The sequence below is a fragment of the Molossus molossus genome, unplaced genomic scaffold (assembly GCF_014108415.1).
Source record: "Molossus molossus isolate mMolMol1 unplaced genomic scaffold, mMolMol1.p scaffold_m16_p_24, whole genome shotgun sequence".
NCBI lineage: Eukaryota > Metazoa > Chordata > Mammalia > Chiroptera > Molossidae > Molossus > Molossus molossus.
The window spans coordinates 4,367,959-4,389,275 of record NW_023425360.1 but is presented as its reverse complement, the minus strand read 5'-3'; the positions used below and the strand labels follow the sequence as shown (position 1 = coordinate 4,389,275).

At 46.2% G+C, this 21,317-nt stretch overlaps 1 protein-coding gene across 3 annotated transcripts in view; it reads left to right on the top strand.

The window, feature by feature from the left end:
- The first annotated feature begins 5,967 nt into the window (after positions 1-5,967).
- Positions 5,968-21,317, top strand: part of ABHD2 (abhydrolase domain containing 2, acylglycerol lipase) — a 64,615-nt gene continuing 49,265 nt past the window's right edge. For all 3 annotated transcript variants that reach the window (XM_036278073.1, XM_036278072.1, XM_036278074.1), the window contains exon 1: positions 5,968-6,081. The gene's annotated coding sequence lies outside the window, so the exon portion shown is untranslated. The remainder of the gene's footprint in view (positions 6,082-21,317) is intronic.

Genomic DNA, 21,317 nt, shown 5'->3' with positions numbered 1-21,317 from the left:
CTCAGAATGCATCCCCATCATTAAGTAGCTGTAACAAGCAAGTAGTAAAGAGATAAGGTCAAAATTCTGTAGGTGATATACAGATGCCTGGAGTTTAGGAGGCCCGGAGCCTGCTGTACACTGTGCTAGGATAGCCAAATATTCGGGCAGCTAAGAGGAAGCCATTAATTTAGACGAAGGCATTAACTGGCCTCTGTCACTGGCTCTGTCTACCTTTCCATCTTCTCTCCTACTGAGTCTGCATTTGGACTCTGCTGTAAACAAACCAGCCTGTGTTCTTCTACTTAGAGACCCGTGTTCCTGGTGACCTTACCATCTGGAAAGCCATGCCATCCACACTCCAATTTCAGCGCCAAGAATCTAAATCGGAAAGAGTAATGGTTCATAACACTGATTACTCTCTGTTGCTTACTGAGCAGTTCTTTTAGTTATCTCCAAAGTGTGTCCTCTTTGTCCTGTACAGCAGTGGGACTTTGCTTTATGGTTCTGTCTTCCTCTCTAGTACTATACATCTTGCTCAATAAAACTATTTACTCTCTTGTTAATTAATTCAAATATATGATAAAACAATACAGGGATATCTGGCACAGTTTAAACAGCTTTAAAATAGCTCAATAACATGAAATTATGCAAGAAAGGGTATGTGATGCCCTTACTATTTTTATCTTTTCTTTTATTGATTTTAGAGAGAGAGGAAGGGAGAAGGAGAGAGAGAGAGAAACATCGATGAGAGAACATTGATTGGCTGCCTCCTGCATGCCCCCCACTGGGAATCAGGCCCACAACCTGGGCATATGTCCTGACTGGGAATTGAACCAGCGAGTTCTTGGTGCATGGGTCGATGTTCAACCACTGAGCCACACCGGCTGGGCGTTATTATTATTTTTTAAACATTAAAAAAATTTTATGTCCTGGCCACTTTGGCTCAGCAGTTAGAGCGTCGGCCTGCGGTCCAGAGAGACCTGGTTCGGTTCTCACTAAGGGCATGTACCTCGGTTGCAGTTTGTCCCCGGCCCTGGTTGGGTTGTGCGGGTGGCAACGACTCGATGTGTCCCTTTCACGTCGATGTTTTTCTCTCTCTCTGTCTCTCCCTCCCACTCTATCTGAACAAATGGAAAAATGTCCTCGGGTGAGGATAAAAAAAAAAAATTTTATTCTCCCTGGTTCTGGTTGGGTCGTGCGGGAGGCAGCCACTTGATGTGTACCTTTCACGTCGATGTCTCTCTCTCTCTCTCTCTCTCTCTCTCTCTCTCTTCCTCTTCCTCTCTCTCCTTCCCACTCTATCTGAATAAAAAATGGAAAACTGACCTCAGGTGAGGATAAAAAAGAAAAAAATGTTAATACTTGTCCTCACCGGTTTTGCTCAGTGGTTATTGCGTTGGCCTGCAGACCAGAGTGTCCTGGGTTCAGTCCCCGCTAAGGGCACGTACCTCGGTTGCAGTTTGTCTCTGGCCACAGTTGGGGTCGTGTGAGTGGCAACCACTGGGTGTGTCTCTCTCGCATCGATGTTTCTCTCTCTTCCTCTCTCCCTCCTGTTCTACCTGAAGATAAATGCAAAAATGTCTTTGGGAGAGGATTTTTTAAAATGTTAATAATTTATTAATTTCTTTATTACAGATGTCCCTCCTTTTTCCCCTTTGACACCCTCCTCCCTGCCCCCCCCCCCTTGATGTCCTTATTTAATGTATAACTTTTATTGACTTGTTTTGAGTTAACAGCATGAGGAACTCAATCTTTATTACTGTAATTAAGGATGTTGTCAGAAAGAGGAATGCATGGTAACTAAGAAGTCATCTTTAGCCAATCACTAGTCTGATAGTATGTATGTATTTGATTATAAGATTGGAACAGCTTTTCATCACATGTGTTTTATGAGCATTTTCTGTGCTGGATCCTATGTATGTAAGTGTACATATTACCATATATTTTGTCATCCAAACTCTGAGACTATTTGACTATTGAAAGTTTGCCAAAGCAGTAGCCATAAACCAAGACTGTCCTGGACATAAAAAGCACCATATGATTTTTTAAAAAATGTTTTTCATTGATTTATTAGAGAGACATAGAAACATCAACGTGAGCTCTGGCAGGTTTGCTCAGTGGTTAGAGCATTGGCTTGCGGTCCAAGGAGACCTGGGTTTGGTTCCCGCTAAGGGCATGTACCTCGGTTGCAGTTTGTCCCCGGCCCTGGTTGGTCATGCAAGTGGCAGCCACTCAACGTGTCCCTTTCACATCGATGTTTCTCTCTCTCTCTTCCTCTCTCTCCCTCACATTCTATCTGAACCAAAAAAAAAAATGGAAAAAAATGTCCTCGGGTGAGGATAAAAAAAAAAAAAAAAAAGAAACATCAAAGTGAGAAACATCGATGGGCTGCCTCCTGCATTACCCCTACTAGGGATGGAGCCCGCAGCCGGGGCATGTGCCCTGACCAGGAATCCAACTGGAATCTCTCAGTCCCTGGGATGACACTCAGTCCACTGAATCACGCTGGCCAGGCCACCCTATGATTTTATTATAGACAACTTCACACATAGGTTTAAGGAAGCAGCCCAAATCATAGACAAGGTGATTATTCATCACTGTTTTTGAATGGCCAGCAGGAAGCTTTTCCAGTAACAAAAGGAGCCAAACCCTTGAATTTCATCAATTTGTCATCATGGAACTATTGCCTGCTGGGATTTAGAACTTCTAAACTTTATGTCCATAATCAATAGGAAGCTGGCCAGAAGGCCTGGCCATCAGCATTCTGAACTCACTGCCTAGTTACACAAAGGCAGCACTGGGTGTGGCAATAAAGTGACAATTTTGAGTTTCTCAGAGCCTGTGCTATCTCCGGCCTTCAGAGGAATGTTATGAACATCCAGGCCACAGCTTTTAGTCCTGTTCTCTTAGCGACAGCCTTTCCCATTTCCCTCACAGTGATGAACTCGATGAGGGCTAGGCTCAAAAATCTCAGCTCAGTCCTCAGAACCCACGTTTGGTGAGGATATTCCAAAGGAAAACTTTCTCTCACCAGGTGGCAGATGTTGCTAGTAAAAAAAAAAAAAAAAAAAAATCCTCCATGTGTTGGGGGATGGGTAAATAGGAAATTTGTGTCCGATTTTGCTGTGAATCTAAAACTATTTCTAAAAAGAAAGTCTATATGAAAACATTAGAAAATGATTTAGTATCTTAGAGAAAGGTCCTTAAATGGGCCCCTGGAATAACATGGCAAACATTTATTAAGAGCTCAGTGTGTGCCAGGCTCTGCTTGATGCACTTGAACTCATTTGCTCTTCACAGCACCCCATGAGGGAAGCACAATTACTGTCACCCAAATTTTACAGAAGAAAGTGGGGCACAGAGAGGTGACATACTTGCCCAGGTCACAAGGCTAGGAAGTGCGGAGCCAGGATTCAGGCCCCAGCAACAGAGGCTCCAAAGCCAGTTGCTCTCAACCATCTCTTAAGGATACAAAAGAATGAAAAGAAACTTGATTTTGCACAGAGAATAAACAGCGCACACTACCTGCCGTGGCCACTGCTGCCTTCTGTCTCCAAGGGGACCTGGAGGACTTTCCCAAGGGTTAGGAAACCCTGCTGAGAGGCCCCAGGAGAGGTTAGGGCCAATTCCACTTTAATAAATTCTCTCATTCTCTTTATAACAAGGCACTGACATGCTTTCAGAAAAGTACTTCATAGCCTCGTCCTAACTACGTACTAGTTACCCCAGGCCAAGCCTCACTAACTTGAAGGCAAAAATGAGTCCATTCTATCTCCTAAATGGCCTCCCATAGAAACGCTTTATAGAATAAAATAATATGATTCAACAAAATATGGCAAGAGCCAAAGTAGAGGGGAGGAAACAGACACCATAGACAAATGAGAAAGCAGTTCTAAGTGTCGCAGGTGGTAATGGATCAGTGGTGAAGCCAGCCAGGGCTCCAGAGAGGATGTGTGTGTCCTTTCCTTCTCCTCAGCTATCTGGGCTCATACTGTTTCTTATTCAACCTCTGTTAAAGGATTGTGTTTTACAATTCCTGAACTGGATGGACATGTCCCTTTCTGGACATCTTGGCTGAACCTGTGTTCCTGATCTGGAGGGAAATCTATCTGCACAATGGTAGGTCTTTCTGCAGTTTACTCCTCACAGCTGCTTTCTGTGCCTTTGAATCAAGCTGGAGACATCTTCCCGGATCTCAGGAGCCGCTTTCAGGACCTAACAAGACATCTGTCTCCTTTAGCAAACACAAGCGGAGGCAACTCTGTATTGGGTTGCCTGTTTCCCTAGCACACATGCAGACATATGTGTGGCCACCAAGCAGAACTATTTAAAGACACAAGAACTGGAAAACAGTGGAGCATAACCAAATGTGTGTGTGTGTGCGCGCGCACACACACACACATACACACACACCCCACCCCCCAACTGGCAACAGATCTAAAGCTCTTTTCAGGAAGCCCAAACTATTTTAACACAAAGAGTCGGAACTATAGGGGTCCCTTACTAAAATCCTTTGCTATTGAAGTCTGGATTTTTCTTTCCCAAGATGGAATAAATAAATGCAGAGGTGAATATTTTTAAGGTAAATATGACAGCTGAATGAAAAATAGAGCAATGGCAAAAGATTCTTTCTTCTCCTTCATCCTGGAATATCATGGGCCTTTCAAAGGCAGACCTAAAGGGTCTGGGGCTAAATTCAGGCCAGAGAGACTGTTTCTGTTCAGCCCCTAGGATTTCCACACCTTTACAAGGAGGAATGGGTTTCAGGAGTCTCTGGCAGATAGACTTTATGCAATGGTTTCTGGTTCAGTGCTGATCAGCCTTCAAAGGATTATTTGATCACAATCCATGAAACTTGAGCCACTGGACACTTGGATGGGTGAACAGGATAAAGGAAGTTCCATTTTCCTTGTCATAATTCTAAATATGTTGGAAAAAATTGACCTTGCTACAATACCACTTCCCTTCTCTGGCTAAATTGCTCCTCACATCTTTTCCAGCCTATTGTGCCCTGGTAGGGTGGCCCTGTCTGCCCCAAAGGGTTTTCATTTCAGGTCAGTCAAGTGTTCTATTCTTGGTATTCTTGGTAAAGCACATGTCATTGCAAAAGCAGTTTCAGGCTCATAGAATTTTAGCACTGGGCCTAATTCCATAGACCTATGGGGGTGAGTAGGTAGGGAAGCAGCCCTGACTGAATGCCTGCTGAGTGCCAGGCACTGTTATTGTTTACATAATTCTTTCATCTTCTTATTAACTGCTATTCTTTCAGGCTGATCTGAGCGAGGGTGTCTTAAGGGCTGAAAGGACAGTGGGACAATTAACTGAGGTCCACACTGCCTGGCATGTCCTCATCACTCTTTCCTAGCTTCCCTAGCAGGAAGGGGCTGGAGGCCGCCGCTTCCCCACCCTTTCCACTTGCGGTTTATTCACTCACTTTCTTCCCTCTTCTATCCCCAGGTGGGACCCTCGGTTCCTACCCCTTGTCCCGGGCTACAGGTGAGTCAGCCGATTACTACCCCTTGTCCTGGGCTACAGGTGAGTCAGCCGTTCGGCCTGGAGCCAACACATCCCGCAACTGAGCCACCAGCTGGCCTCCCTCCTCCCAGCCACAGACGACACCAGACCTTACACAGCCCTCCTTAACCAGCTTGAAGTCACAATCGCCTCCCTCTCAGGGCCACCCGCCCCCAGCAACATCAAACACGACCCATCTTGTAGCCCTCCTCCCTGTTCCCGCCCCCTCTGGGCTGGCCTTATCCAATAAGGTCTTGGCCCACAGGCCAAAGACGTCAAAAATAACCAATGGTCTTCGTTAAGGTCCTGAGGGGCAGCATCGCCGACCAATGGGCTATCTTCTGGGTGGAATAAGCGCGCGGGGCTTGTAGAGCAGCGGCTGAGCCACCCAATGAGCCGGCGGGTTCCTGTGTTTAGGGGCGTGGTAGGAGCGGTCGTCAGGGGCGTGGCGGCAGTTGCTTGGGCGGGGCCGGTAGCAGCGGGAGCTGCACTGGCCAGGGGTTCCGGCTGCATTTCCATGAGCGCCGCGGAACTGCAGGAACCGGACCGGGGACAAGCTGGGCCTCTGGAGTTAACCACGCACAGGTAAAGCCATAGCCGAGCGAGTTCTGCTAAGCCGGGATCGCGCCCTGGATCCGTTCGGCCAAACCCCTGAAACCCCGCGGTCCTCGTCGTGGCTCGGCCCGTCGTGCCGCTGCCTGCCTGCCCGGGATCCTCGGGGCCTGTCAGCTGGCGCCGCGGGGGTCCCCAGGGCCCATTCGCAGAGTGGCCGGGAGGGAGGCAGCCTGGACCGCAGCGGGTGGGATACGCGTTCCTGAAAGCCCTTTGTCCCCTCCTGCCCCAGTTACCGAGGTTGGGGACATCCCCGGCTGTAGCTAGCCTCTCTGCCGGCTATCCCTCCATCGGTGCACACTCTGGGGACCTCTGGCTCAGGCTTGGTGATGGAAGTCCAGGAACCGCACCTGGAAGGAGAGGGCCAAGGGGCCTGAATATAGCCCCGGATATCCGAGGAGCCTCTGTGTTTCTGGGCTCCAAGGGTGCACCCAGGACCGGTGGGTTAAAGTAGGAAGGCAGCTTTTGATCCACTTGGAGTCATACTTATTGAGCTCATCTCCTCTCTGGGCACTGTTCTAGGCGCTTCGTGGGCTTTCCCCACAACTAGAGCTGTCCAGCAGGCACTGGTGGACCTTGGAAATGTCCAATAAAAGACCAGATGACAGCCACCTGTCAGGGATGCTTAGAAAGGGTTACCAAGGGAGAACTCCATGAGCCACCTGTAAGGCGTTTCTCCACTCACTGACGCATCCTGGGTGACCTTTAATGCCTAGCTTGAGAAGGATGCTGGTTAGTTTGCAAGTGGATGTTGCATTCACCCACAGTGAATTCTGTGGTTTCAACTCTCAAGAGTGGGTGTTAGCAACGAGAATGGACTATACCAAGAAGATAAGGCTTATTTTGCCATCATGGACCTCCTTAATTTGAAATGTGGACTGCCTCTCTTAATCTTCCAGTTCTTCCCACTCGGCATGTCAGTTTCACCTACATTCCAGTAGCCGAATTTGACCCAGTTCAAAAAACAGGCTCATGAGAAAGGCCTGGGGAGACTGTAGGTTTGGCAGGGTTTGTGATCTGTGCCTAGAGCTTTTTGGGGGCCATTTTATTAAAACCACGTTAAGTAGAGCCCAAAAGAGAAACCATACAGTACCACTTGATTATTCTCTGTCATATGCCTGAAGAGAGAGGTCATGATAATCTTCTGAAGGTCAGGAGACAGGGGACCTTAATACCACTTGCTGCCTGGTTTAGGCTGAATTAACCTCTGAATAACCAGTCAGAAAGCAGATCAGTCCTTATACAGCATGGACTTGTGGCATTTTAGAGCTGAAAACACCTTAGATAGAGCTCATCTAATCTGTCTTCTCAGTGCACACGTGAGGAAACTAAGGCCTGGGGAGGTCACGGGGCTGACTGGTCATCACAGAGCCACGAGTAAAGGATGCTCTGTTGACCCTGGGTCTATCAAGGTCATGACTTGTGTTTTACTCCCAGCCTAGTTATCTGACTCATGATGTTTAAATTCTAGGGGAGTCCTGAGAGGTTAGGAGCACAGATTTGGGTGTCGTGGTGCCTGGATTTGAATCCTAGCCCTGCTTCTTTCTAGCTGTAACTTTGGACAAGTTACTTAACCCCCCCCATGCCTCTGTTTGCTCACCTATAAAACAGGCATAAAAATGGTAATTAGAGTAGAAGGCTGTTTTGAGGAGTACATGAATTATTATATCTGAAGCACTTAGAGCAGTGCCTGGCACACAATAACCACTATGGACTTGCTATATATGATGTTCTTTTGCCCTTTTAATACAGTTTTTCTTCATATTTACCACCCCATATTTTCTACCAGGATCTTCTTTTTTTCCCTGCCATCCCCCCTGCGATTCATTAAACATATTCCAGATATTATTCTAGCACAGACATCTGTGGGGTTTTCCAAGTCACGTTGCACTTTATTTATTTTTCTCTTATTGAATCAGGGTGTTCATTTTTCTCTGTTAGTCTTCTCCTTGTAATTACACTCTTTTTAGACTCCAAATCTGTTTTCTCTTTAAACTGGGGGGGGGGGGGGGGGGGATATCCCTCAAAGTGATAGTCCTCAATGATACCAATTTCCATGCATTCTTCCAAATATTTCTTCCCTCTGCTTGGCCCTCCTTCCCAGTTGTCAATGTGATGCAGCTTGATTATAAATGGATGAACATTTTTAAATTAAGATTTCATGAGCCACTGTACTAAGTGCTTTTCGGAAGTTCAGGGATCGTGTGTCAAGTGCATTTAAGCCAGTTACTTAGTCATTCGAGCAGGGGGCGCACCAGCAGGGCTTTCTTGCCAGGCAGAAACACAAGTGCATGCCTGGTTCTTGCTGGTGAGCTAGTTTGTTCACTGGTTTTCCTGCGTGTTTCCTGTTCTTTTCTTGAGCTTGAAATAAACCAGATGGCACGTGCCATGGGGCAACAGTCTTCCTCTCATTTTAGTTGGGGATATTCCCCCTCTTTTCTTTTTATTTTCACCTTCTTTTCCTTCATCTTTGCAGTTTTGATAAACACCTACTCTGTTTGCCAGCCAGTTCTCTTTTAATTAGGAGATATTTGTCACCTTTGTTTTTTGCAGGAATCCAGTCATCTTTGGTTTTTCCTTCTCTGTTTTTTACATGTTTGTAGAATAAACCAAAGATTGTCACTGTTCATTGATTGGCACCTTCTTAGGAGTTGATTCTGAGTTTTGTTTTGTTTTGTTTTTTGTTTAGGACATTCTAGAGCACGGCCATCTTAGAATAATTGCTTTAGTTCCATTGTTTATGTATTAATAATGGGCCCCTTTCTCTCTGTCTCGCTCTCTTTTTTAGCATCCTGGTGAAAGAGCTTCTTATTTAATTCTTCACTCACACCTTCCTCCTGGTAATCTCTGGCAGTGCCCACAAGGAGAATAGGGGTTCCCCACCACCCTTGTCCAGAGTTCGTAACATTTCTTTGGTCCTATGGAAGACGGGGGCAGAGTCTGTCTTATTTTTTGCCTAAAACCTAGCTCTTTGAAAAGCTGTAGCAAAGAGAGACTTCCAATATAATGGAACTCCATGTGGCAGAACTCCAGTATGACTTGCTCCTGACAATATTCCAGGTCATTTTCATATCTTCACATTCACTTTTGTTGTCCGGGTTCCAGGGCATTATGTTTTTGTATGAAACGTTTTCTGTTTGTATAAATGGCTGATGTGCACAGACAGACCTGTTGTTGCCCTTGAAGCTTGTGCCCTGGACTCAGTTGGGTACGGGCCTTGTTACACAAGGACCCATTCTCTGCTCTTTTGTGGTAAAGGAACACACAGGTAAAAAGCTTATTAGAGGATTGAACACTGAGACCTTCGGGTTTGCCTGGTTTCTGATTTTCTTTTGTTCTCTCTAAGTGGAGTTCCATTAAGTTCGGCAGACTGAGCATCTGGGGTGTGCCAGGATCACAGCTGTCCAGATTAACAAGTGTGTTTGGTTTGCTGCATAAAGACTATTTTGTTTGCATTTTACACTTTAAATTTTTTTATGTTTTTAATTCAAAAATAATTTTTTAAATAGGTAATACATTTACATGATGAAAGAAAATATTCAAGAAGCACCGAAAGTTAGTAAATATATCTCTGTCCACCCGATTCTGCCACCTAGTTTTGTTCCTTAGAGACACCAGTGTTACTGATTTTTTTCCATCCGTCAGAGGTGTTTGTGCACAACCAGAGTATTTTATACATCTTCCCTTTTATGCAAATGGTAGCATGCTATGGGGAACCCTGCTTTTTTCTCTTAATATTTGTTGGCAGTATGGAAAGAGCTCCCCTCTCAGTTTTTATGAAAGCCGTTTATTTTAAAGGCCCGTTTTGTTGTTGTTGTTTGTTTCTAAGGACTCTAAGAACTAATCTTATTTGGGCAGCAGCTTTGCATGGAGGTCCTACAGCATTTTATGGATATTTGGGGGCAGATACTTTTTTGTCTACAAACTGCAGCTCTGAGCCTGGGAAGAGGCTGGGGGAGGTGGAGGGCTTCTCCTGCAGGTCACCCTATGCTGGGAGACTGAGACATGTTGGAGATTGAAGGTCACTGGACCTTAGGCCCTCACCTTGCCTTCTGTGCTGCAATTGCCGGGGAAAGCTTGCTGTGGTTTCTCTGGTCTTTAGAGAAGGCTCCAGCCTTCCTGATGCACATGTCAGCATCTCCCTGACTCGTCCTGGGTCCTGCACCCAGGCTGGCTCTGTGTGCTCTCACCCTTGGGCAGCAGAATGGAACCTACTCTTCATCATGGGACTTCCTGCTTGGGTAGCTGCGTTAGATGCCCACCTCTTCTTTTCTCTCACTCCAGGAAAGTCAGCTCTCACACCTGCACCTCTGACCCATGTTTCCCAAACCAGCATTTGGGAATAGAATTTCTGTTGCTCTCCTTATTGGTGTTTCCCAAGTTCTCCAAATCACTTGACCATTTCCAAGGTCTGAACCTGACAGGGCCTTGCTAAGCTTTCACTAATGATGACTCTATAGGAGTTTTGGCCCTGGCCAGTTTGGCTCAGCGGTTAGAGCATCGGCCTGCGGTCCTGAGAGACCAGGGATCGGTTCCCGCTAAGGGCATGTACCTCGGTTGCAGTTTGTCCCCAGCCCCGGTTGGTCGTGCGGGTGGCAGCCACTCGATGTGTCCCTTTCACATCTATGTTTCTTTCTCTCTCTCTCTGTTCCTCTCTCTCCCTTCCACTCTTCCTGAACAAAAAATGGAAAAATGTCCTCAGGTGAGGATAAAAAAAAAAAAAAAGAAGAGAGTTTTGGGTTCTTCATGTTTGAATTTTCTGTGACTGCACTTAGGGTTTATATGACCATATGGATGTCAACATGGTCTTATGGTTTCTGTGGCCCCCATATCTTGCCTTTGCTGTGTTTTTCTCTCTCCTTTAATGTGCCTTAATCTGCTTTTATTTACCTCTGAGTCTCATTGAGTCACCTTGAAATCAAATCGAATCTTCAAGATGTTAGTCAGCCTTTCTAATCGTCTAGACTCATGACCTTCTGGTCTTTGCTCCTTGCTGAGTGTCCACATTACCAGTCAGTGGTACCGCAGATACTGTGTGATGTAATGCGAGGAGAGTAGCTCTTCATCCAGTCTCGCTAGGGTATAAAAGAGAGAGAAACTTGCAAAAATTGCCCCATTTGTGTTCAGCCCCTCTACTGCGCTCTATTTGTGTGCTGTGTACTTAGTCCTGTCAGCGAGAACAATAAAGAACAAATCAGGAAGTCCAACATGGGCTTGCAAATAAGAAAAAAAATACCCATTAGCCCTGGGCGGTTTGACTTAGCGATTAGAGCGTCGGCCTGCAGACCAAAGAGTCCCGGGTTCGATTCTGGCCAAGGGCACGTACCTCGATTGCAGTTCGTCCCCAGCCCGGCTGGGGTCATGTGGGTGGCAACCAATCTATGTGGCTTTCTCACATCGATGTTTTTCTCTCTCTTACCTTCCCTTCCTCCCTCCCTCTCACTCTGTCTGAAGATAAATGTAAAAAAAAATACCCATTATGGCCGTAATTTAAGAAAAGATTTTTAAACACCCAAACGTAACATACTTAGATTGATTTTAAAAAAAAGGTTGAGTTGCCCTGGCCGGTTTGGCTCAGCAGTTGGAGCGTCGGCCCGCGGACCAGAGAGACCCGGGTTCGATTCCCCCTAAGGGCATGTACCTTGGTTGCAGTTTGTCCCCGGCCCTGGTTGGGATGTGCGGGTGGCAGCCACTCGATGTGTCCCTTCACGTCGATGTTTCTCTCTCTTTCTCTCTCTCCCTCCCACTCTATCTGAACAAAATATGGAGAAATGTCCTCGGGTGAGGATAAAAAAAAGGCTGAGTTAATGGGAATTGACACATGGCATTTAGTCAGTGGGACTAAAGTGATTGAGCTCCATCCAGCTCTCCAAAGGGCCTCTGCGACCAATGGGTGCCTCACTTCTCTGCGTTACTAGAGCCTTCCCCAGGGCCTGGCACAGAGAGGGTTCTCGGGCCTCAACTTTCTCGCTTGCATTAATAATAACTCACAGAATTGTGATGAGTAGCAAGTGAGGTAATGTCTGCGAATGTACTTTGTAAACAGTAAATTCTGTAATTGGTCTTAACTCTCCGTAACAGTGCATTTCGTGACATGTTTGAGGAGTAACTGAGGTCATATATTAAAATCACAAGCCTTTGATAAACTGTAGAGGAACACAAATAGAAACTTTTACCACCATCTAGTTCTGCTTTCTCATTTATAAAGATATGGTGACTTGTTAGCATCAGCCAGAGAACACTGCTGGATCCCAGGGTGAGGATCTTTGACCCCTCACCTGTCGTTCACAAACTTCGTATTTTCTCTGGGTGCTTAATAGAGAAGCTACAGGTCTGGCATGGGGACGGGAATGTATACAGGCTCACAGGCAGGTCCAGGATCTGGACTGAGTAGGCTTGAAGACACAGACCTTGGACTGTAGACCGAAGTCCTCTAGCCATGTAGGATAAAGCAGACCCCGCCTTTGCCTTTTCTGGTGAGCACAGCACTGCCTAGTAAGCATTGTATCTGTGTTTTTAATTTTTTTTTTTATCCTCACCCGAGGACATTTTTCCATATTTTGTTCAAATAGAGTGGGAGGGGGAGAGAGAGAGAGAAACATCTACGTGAAAGGGACACGTCGAGTGGTTGCCACCCACACGACCCAACCAGGGCCGGGGACAAACTGCAACCGAAGTACGTGCCCTTAGCGGGAACCGAACCCGGGTCTCTCCGGACCGCAGGCCGATGCTCTAACCGCTGAGCCAAACCGACCAGGGCTGTGTTTTTAATGATTATTATAATAGCAGGACGCTCTTATTATCCCCATGTAATGGGTAAGGAAACTGAGGTGCAAAGAGGTTAAAAGTCACACAACCCAGTAAATGGTAGAGTTGCAATTCGGGCCAGATCTGTCCTTCCCCCAAGCCTGTGAATTTACCCACCCTGTTGTGAGCAGCCTCGAGACCCCAGCATCAGTGCACACCCGCAGAAAGCATCTCAATGAAGCAGAAATCTTTGTAACGACAGTTGTTCCGACCTGTTTCCACAGACCCGTTTCAGATACCACAGATATCTGAGAAAGAATTTCTTCGTTTTCCTTGGATGTTGAAAAGGATCCCTGTTTTATAGTAACACATACGTCTCAATCTAGGTTAACCTAGGATTCGTCGTAATCAAGTTTATATTTTCTGGATCACATAAGTTCATGTCAGATGGAAAATACCACAGACAGTTTTGTTGCACTGATGTCGGCACGAGTAGCAGAAAGCATGAGTCTGCCAGTGGGATTTCAGTGTTTATCTGAACGCCAACAGTCAGTAGGTGAATCCTGTCTCCCCATCTTTGAAGACTTTTCCTTCCTTCTGCTGTTTCAAACAGCCTGTTTTTGCTTTGGATTCTCTTTATTTGTGAGAAGTTTCTGAAGCACATTTATAATTCTTTGAACCTAGTAAGAGGTGCTTTGGACAAACAGGGACAAGGGGAAAGAAGTATGGCATTGGACGGTGGTTTCTGCAAGTGGTAGAAAATGGAAAGCTGTCATTTCGATGGATAGTTATTTGCCTGAACTTTGAGATATTCTTTAAACTCTCCAAAAGCTGCTGACACCCAGGTCACATTGAGCTTTCTCTCTCTGTCCACAGCAGCATGGCAGTTACTCATAAAGGCCCGTACTTCTCAACTCAGCCCACTGCAGTTATCTTGTAGGAAGATTCTGCTCTGGAGATCAGAGTGGTGATCCATTAGACTTTTCCCACAGACTCAGTCAGTAAATATTTACAGAGTGCCCACTGGGTGCTCAAGACCATCAATTTTAAACTTGTGTAGAATTTACACACGAGGATTGAATTAGATGGGCATAGACCAGAATCCCCAACCGAGATGAAAGGGATGTATGTGAATCATCACTTTTATGTCGAGATAAGACGTTCAGATTATCTGGATATGAAAGGGTCTTCGCAAAATGCCAAGGTGGAGATGGTATGATTTTTAGGGCCTGGAGGGGATGGGCTCCCAAATGAAGGTTCCTATATAGATTAGCAGGTTGTACAAAACTGCCCGGATGCCATCAAGGGCTTGCAGTGATGTTCAGAGGGTGAATGACAATGTTTGTCCAGCGTCCCATGGGTCAGGTTACACCTACCCACACCCACTTCAGCCCAGTATGTATGTGTGACATACGTGTGATGCCTTCTTTCAGGCTGACCCCTGCAATTCCTCTTGTAAGTAAAGCCCTGAAGCTTTGTTCCACAGTGACTCATTCCCTCTGCTTCCAAACCTGACCTTCTTGTCCTGTCTGCTGGTCTCCTAATTGCCCAGCATTCCCGGGCCTTGCCTCAGCCTGTGAGCCCAGCCTGAAGTCTGCGCCATCCCTCCTTCTCACCCCGCCTCTGTTCCAGGTCTTCTCGTAGCTCTCAGCTGTCTGGGGCCGCTCCTCCTCCTTTCTGTCTCCTTTGTTTGGATTCCTCTAGGTGCTGCTTCAGGGTTCCATAACTATGCATGGATTTGCACTGTTTTCTAATTATCTTATGGATGCCCTGTATTATGCTTTTTTCATAGCCCAACAGAGCTTAGAATGGAGCTGATACCTTTGGTACCCACGGGAAATGGGCTGAAATGTCAGAAATGGAGTGTAGTTTTGCAAAACATCCCCCCAGTTAGGGGCGGGGGGGGGTGTGTTTCTGCCCTTTTCATTCAGCCCACTGCATTATCCATGAGGGCACTCCCACTCCCAACTTACACGGGTAAATCCATTTGGGGAAATGCGATTACTCTCCCAATGTGGAGAAGATTTCCCTCATTTCTGATGTGATCATCTTCCTTGGTGGCTGGTTCCTTCCAGCATGGGGATGTGTCCCCAGGAGAGGAAGAGCTGCTGACAAAGTGAGCTAGGGGCCGAGTCCCTGCTCCTTGTGAGGTGCACCTGCTTCAGAGTGTGCGTGGGCACAGGGTTTACCTGCAAGGAGGAGGAGCGGGTGATGGGGCAGCCTTTCTGTGGGAAAGGGGGACCCTTGGCAGGAGAATGGGGTCTGTGTCAGGAGGAGGGTTCGACACAAGGACACATTTTGAAACTGTTAATGGAACTTGACGATGGACACTTATTACTCAGTGATTTATTAAGTCTTTCATCGTTCCATTGTACAAGAATCAAAAGTGTATCCTGGGATTAATTTTAAACTTGTTGGAGGAGGCCCGAGCAGTCAAGTCAGTCAGCTAGTTATCTCATTGTTCATGAGGCCTCTGTGTCTGTTAGGAAAGAGTATCTTTGCAGCAATTTTTATCATTTGGATTGGGGAGTTTACTAAGGCAAAATGGAGGAGAGTTTAATAGTGGTGCTGGGCGGGGGATGGGGAGGAGGGTGTCAATGGGGTAAAAAAGGAGAAACATCTGTAACAAAAATAAAACTAAAAAATAAAATAAAATAAAAAATAGTGGTGCTGGTATAGCTAATATTTTGGGGGCACTTACTGCATAACAGGGATTTTAAAAAATACTCTCTATGTATTGGTATACATGTTCAGATGAGGCCCAGAAGGGTTAAGCAACTTGCCCAAGGACGACTGTTGTGACGGGTAGGGCCAGGATTTGACACTGGGCTGTCTCACTCCAGGGCCTGAACCTAAACAAAATCCACATTTTCAACCAGATTGGAATTGGAAGAGAGACATTCTTTAGGAGTTTGTTTTGTTTTGTTTTTGAGAGGTATTTGCCATGGGACCCACATAAGTATTGCAGCTTGTTTGGTCCTTTGGGTTGCCAGGAAGAGAGATGCCCTTCCCCAAGGCGTCTCACTGGTCTGCACTGAACACAGGAGAGGAAAGACGGTTCTGACAGCTGAGGCACAGAGGCACAGAAACAAAGCCAGTAATACCTGTGCACAGAATACAGAAGCAAGGGGGCATTTGTGTCGTTCGCTGGTTACGTCTCTTCGTTGGAGCTTGCTGAGTAACGGGACCTTTCAAAGGGATGTGGTGAAAGGTTTCTTCAGCCTCTAAAGGACGGGGTGTGCACCTGCTGAGTCAGCAGAAGTGATCCTCGCAGATCCTCTCAGTTCTGGAGCCTCGGAGCGTGAGGTCACCGGCAGGTCGGTTCCTTCCCCAGGGCTCTGAGAGGAACCTGTTCTGAACCTTCCTAGCCCCCGGTGGTTCCTTGGCTTAGCGATTCATGACTGCAATCACCGCTTTCATCTTTCTTCTCCTCCGGTGCCCGTGTCTGTGTCAAGTCTTCCTCCCCGTGTAAGGACAACTGTCATAGGGTTAGGGCCACTCTAATCAGCGTGACCTCGTCTTAACTTGATTACATCTTCAACGAGTCTCTTTCCAAAAAAGGTCACGTTCACAGGTTCTACGTGGACATGAATTTTAGGGGGATACTATTCACCCCACTGCACAAGGGAATGAGTTTTCTGTGTGTGAGGTCTCTGCGCAGATTTTTCTCTCCACAGTCAGTTTTGGGTTGGAGGGAACGTTAATATTCCAAGGCGACAGTCATCACTTGCCCACGCAGGTGGAATGAACATGATGGAATTATTGACATAAATGGCACAGCTGAAAATCTGTCACTGTTTAACTTATTTGAGGAAAGAACAAAGGCCCAAAGGGTTGTAGTTCTTTGGTCCCCAAGGTAGGCGGGGAAACAGCTCTCCTGTCACAGAGCTCAGAGTTTTTTCCTGTGCTCTTCAGCCAAGGACTGCAATTCTATCCCCAGAATCTCAGAAATTTTGAGCTGAAAGAGACCTTTGGTATTATCTACTTCTAATGTAACCCTCTCATTTTACAGATGAGGTCTTTAGGGCCCAGAGAGATTAAGACTCGTTCAAGGTCACCAGCTAGGAAGGGGCAGAGCAGGCACTGAGCCCCAGGTCTCAGAACTGTGGCCCCATGTCTCCCTGCGCCTGTGCCTCCATGTCAGTACTGTTGGCCATGAGAGAGGAGCCAGTCCAGCATCTGAGAGACCGAGAGCGACACTGACTGTTCCTTTCCTGTTGGGTGTCTGGCAGCACCTTGGGTTTCTTTGCTGATGTAGAGACTGCAAATGAAATTTCAGCTATGATTTACAGCGTCTAAATTTTACTCATAAAAAGACTGGGGTGGGAGCAGGTGAGGTGTGGGGCTGCCGACCTCAGGAGGGCCTGGTCAGGTAGGCACGCGTGGGTGGGGTCGGGGGAGAGACCTTCCTTTTCGCCTTCAGCATACCCAGCCCTCTCGCCATTCTGGGTGACAGATTCCCTCTCTTGGTGGCTGCCTGATGTCCATTTTCACTGGGTTTCACCCGCCTGGAAAGGGGACAGGGGCACACAAAATAATGCAATGAAAGCTAAGTTTGTTATATCCGGAACAAATTCAGAATATTAATATGCAGTGGCAGGTTGAACTTGGAAAGAAAGAGCAACATAAAATAAAATGCAGCAAGATAAGTTAAAGTTAATTTCACAGGTTTTTTGTTTGTTTGTTTGTTTTATCTTCACCCAAGGACATTCTTCCATTTTTTGTTCAGGTAGAGTGGGGGAGGGAGGGAGAGAGAGAGAGAGAGAGAAACATCAACCTGAAAGGGACACATCGAGTGGCTGCCACCCACACGACCAATCAGGGCCGGGGACAAACTGCAGCTGAGGTATGTGCCCTGAGTAGGAACCGAACCCGGGTCTCTCTGGACCGCAGGCCGACACTCTAACCACTGAGCCAAACCGGCCAGGGTTAATTTCACGAGTTTTGTTCTAAAATTTCCAGTTGATTATGGGCTATATATTCGTACACACACACATACTCATTCTCACACACACACTTGTAAATCCTAAGGCCCAGTTTTAGACTTAGCTGCTCCATAAGTCCTCCCATGGTTGATTATTTTCTGGAGTAATTATTCGTGTCCCCAAGTTTCTAAAGTATATATAGCTTTAACAGAAACTTCTTTTCTCCCCAATTAAATGAGAATTCTACTTAACTATAGTACTATGCTTAGCACTATATATATGCTTAGCATAGTACTAGGCACACAGTAGGTCAAGTCCTTAAACCTAGTGAAGTCCAAGGGTGGTGGCCCCAGTGACATGTGGTAGAACTGATTCAGAGTCAAGCCCTGAGTCAAGGCTGCATATATGGACCATAATAATTACAAACCTCTCATAGGATTGCCTTCACGGAATTGAATTCCACTCTAAACCCTTGTCATTTTTCAAGGGTTAAGTAAATTAATTCTCTATTGCATTTGCTATTTTTAAAAAATTGTAGGAGGACACTGCCTATCACATCACTCAAGGTCCCTTTATATCGAGTCCCACAGATCTTTTTTTATAATTCCATGCCTGAAAAGCGCTGCTTCCCCTGCGTAGCTGTCATGTTTCCCGGGGTAAGAACACAGTCCATGTTAGTTCTCTTCCCATTTTGGAGAACTGCGGGGTCTAATTGGGTTTCCCTCTTTTCTCTGGCAATCAGAAACCTCAGATACATTCTGGGCTTAGTCACATAGGTAATTGTGTATGTTGACAGATATTTTTCTTGTTCAGAGTTCCTTAATTTCTTCTTGGGTTTTGCTAGTTGCTGTTTAAATTATTGTTCTAATAACAAAAATATCTGTAGTCATTAGGAATTTTGGAAAAGAAAAAAATCCCTATAATAGAATAATTCAGCAGTTGTAGCATCCATAAGACTTGGGTGTGTAGAAATTGCAGACTAGCCCTGGCCGGGTCATTCAGTTGGTTGGAGCATCATCCCGAGGTACCAGGGCATTGGGTTTGGTCCTGGTCAGGGCACAATGAAGGCATGGATAAATGGAACAATGGATTAATGTCTCTCTCTCTCTCCCTCCGCCCTCTCAAAAATCAATTTAAAAAATATTAAAGGAAAGTGCAGACTAAAGTAGTCTAGAAATAACTGTGGCTTAAACATGCAGGGGTTTATTCTCTCAGGTAAAAGAAATCCTGAGGTAGGCGGTCTCGGTCTGATATGGTGGCTCCATGAAATCATCAGGGACCCAAGCTTCTGTCTTTCTACTTTACTGTCCTCTTAATGTGGCTTCAAGGGTGATCGCAAGGTCACTTCATGGACCAAGATGACTGCTGGGTTGCAGCCATGTTGTCTGCATCCCAGGGATGCAGGACGAGAAAAGGGCCAAATAGTGAACTCCCTGCCTTGTAAGGAGCGTCCCCAGAAAGCAGACTAGCCCCTCCAGAAGTGGCCAGAATTTTGTCCCATGGACTCAAGACCCACCTACCTGCTAGGGAGGCTGGGGTTTGTTTTCCAGCAAGGCACATGCTCCAGGTTTTTGTTACGAGGAAGGAGGCTCCTTTTGGGGAAGCAGTAGCAGACTGCCACACTTCTGCATCTTTCTCTTTGCATGTTGCGTATCTCTTCAGTGTTTATTGAAGAGGTAGAATACAGTTTGTGGAATGAGTTAAGTTATAAACAAACATCAATATAAATACCAATAATAAAATGTACTACATCTTGTTATCTGCCACTCTGTCGTTCCATAGTCCTTTCTATGAACTTATCACCTATACATATACTGATAGTGTATGTTGTGAATATTCAGTCAGTACAGACTTACCCAGGTCTAGAAGGGACCTTGGGCAGATTTCTCCGAGGGTTGCTTGTTCAGATGCCTGCAGGAACCACTCGGGTGCTGTAAATGGTTAAGGAGGCCAGGGGTGAGTGTTGAGGACCACCATAGGAGTGGTGGCACTGTGGCAGCCTGGAGAGAGCGTGCCCTGTCTGAAGGGGGCACTGCCACTCAGCAACATTCACCGTTGCCTTTTTTTTTTTTCCGAGAGAAACCAGAAATCCAGATTTTTATCTGAAATCTCCCGGCATTTATAACTTGGCAGCTAATAAATTTAAATTAAAAAAAAAAAAAAAATGCCAGCCAAATGCAACGCCATCTCATGGGCTACCAATTTAGGATCCATCCCTTGTTTTTCAGTTGGCAGTGAAGGCCAGTGGCTTCTGATAGGGCTGGAGACTTTGCTCTTCAGTCCCCACCACAACAAAACCTGGTCTTCTGCGGCTCATTTTTCTCAGAATACAAAGAAATAAAACAAATTTGCAGCTAAGCAAGACTACTCCTAAGGTTAATTGACTGTCCCATTCATCTGGCTTTCCTTTTCTGTTTAAATCATTCTGGGGTGGCGGAGAGAATATTGGGCCGGAGCCCCAGCTCAGCTAGTTCACAGCGGTGTGGCCTGGGCAAGCCCCTGGTGTCACATCTGTGTTCTCTGCACCATCCATTTTCTTTCGTGCTTGCTTCTCTCTCCGCCTCTGCTTGCTGCTTTCAAGTAGCACAGTGCAGTGGTTAAGACAGGGGTCTCTCTGCCCTGGCCAGTTTGGCTCAGCGGTTAGAGTGTCAGCCTGCGGTTCAGAGAGACCCGGGTTCGGTTCCCGCTAAGGGCACGTACCTTGGTTGCAGTTTGTCCCCGGCCCTGGTTGGGTTGTGCGAGTGGCAGCCACTCGATGTGTCCCTTTCACATCGATGTTTCTCTCTCTCTCTTCCTCTCTCTCCCTCCCACTCTATCTGATCAACAAAATGTCCTCGGGTGAGGATTAAAAAAAAAAAAAAAAAAAGACAGGGGTCTCTGGAGCCAGATATGAACCCTGGCTTCTCTGCCTACTAGCTGTGTGACCTTGGGCAACTTACTCAAGTTTTCTGTGCCTCAGTTTCCTAGCCTGTAAAATGGGGATAATAATAGTAGCTACCTCCTAGGATGTGGTAAAGACTCAGTGCATTAATATATGTAAAACATGAAGAACAGAGCTTGGCACACAGACAGTGATATATGAACACCATCCTCTTTTGCTTCCTCTGCTGCTTTGAAAGCCACAGATCTTCAGCACAGTGGGCCCGGCTCTAGCTTCCCGTTTCACAGGAGACTTTTAGCTCCCGGGGCTTCTGCCCAGCCAGCCTCCTGCCCCCAGTCTGGGTGCAGGCCCGGCAGGCCGTGCGGGTCCCCACCCACTTCTGTCAGTCCCGTTCTGTTTCCGGTACCACGTTCCTGAGTCTGTCTGTGCCCTTTTACTTTTCTCAGCTCATGTTTTTTCATCATTGCTATGTGTTTACAAGAGAAGGAATGAGTCAACTAATTGCTGTCTTTTATTTATCTTATCCTATTTTATTTATAACATCAACATTTATCCCCTCTATGGCCTCTTCTACCGCCACCCACCCACCCTGACTACTGTCCTGACCTAAAGCCTCATTAAATTATGTCATTAGTTACACAGGTGTTTCTGAAGAT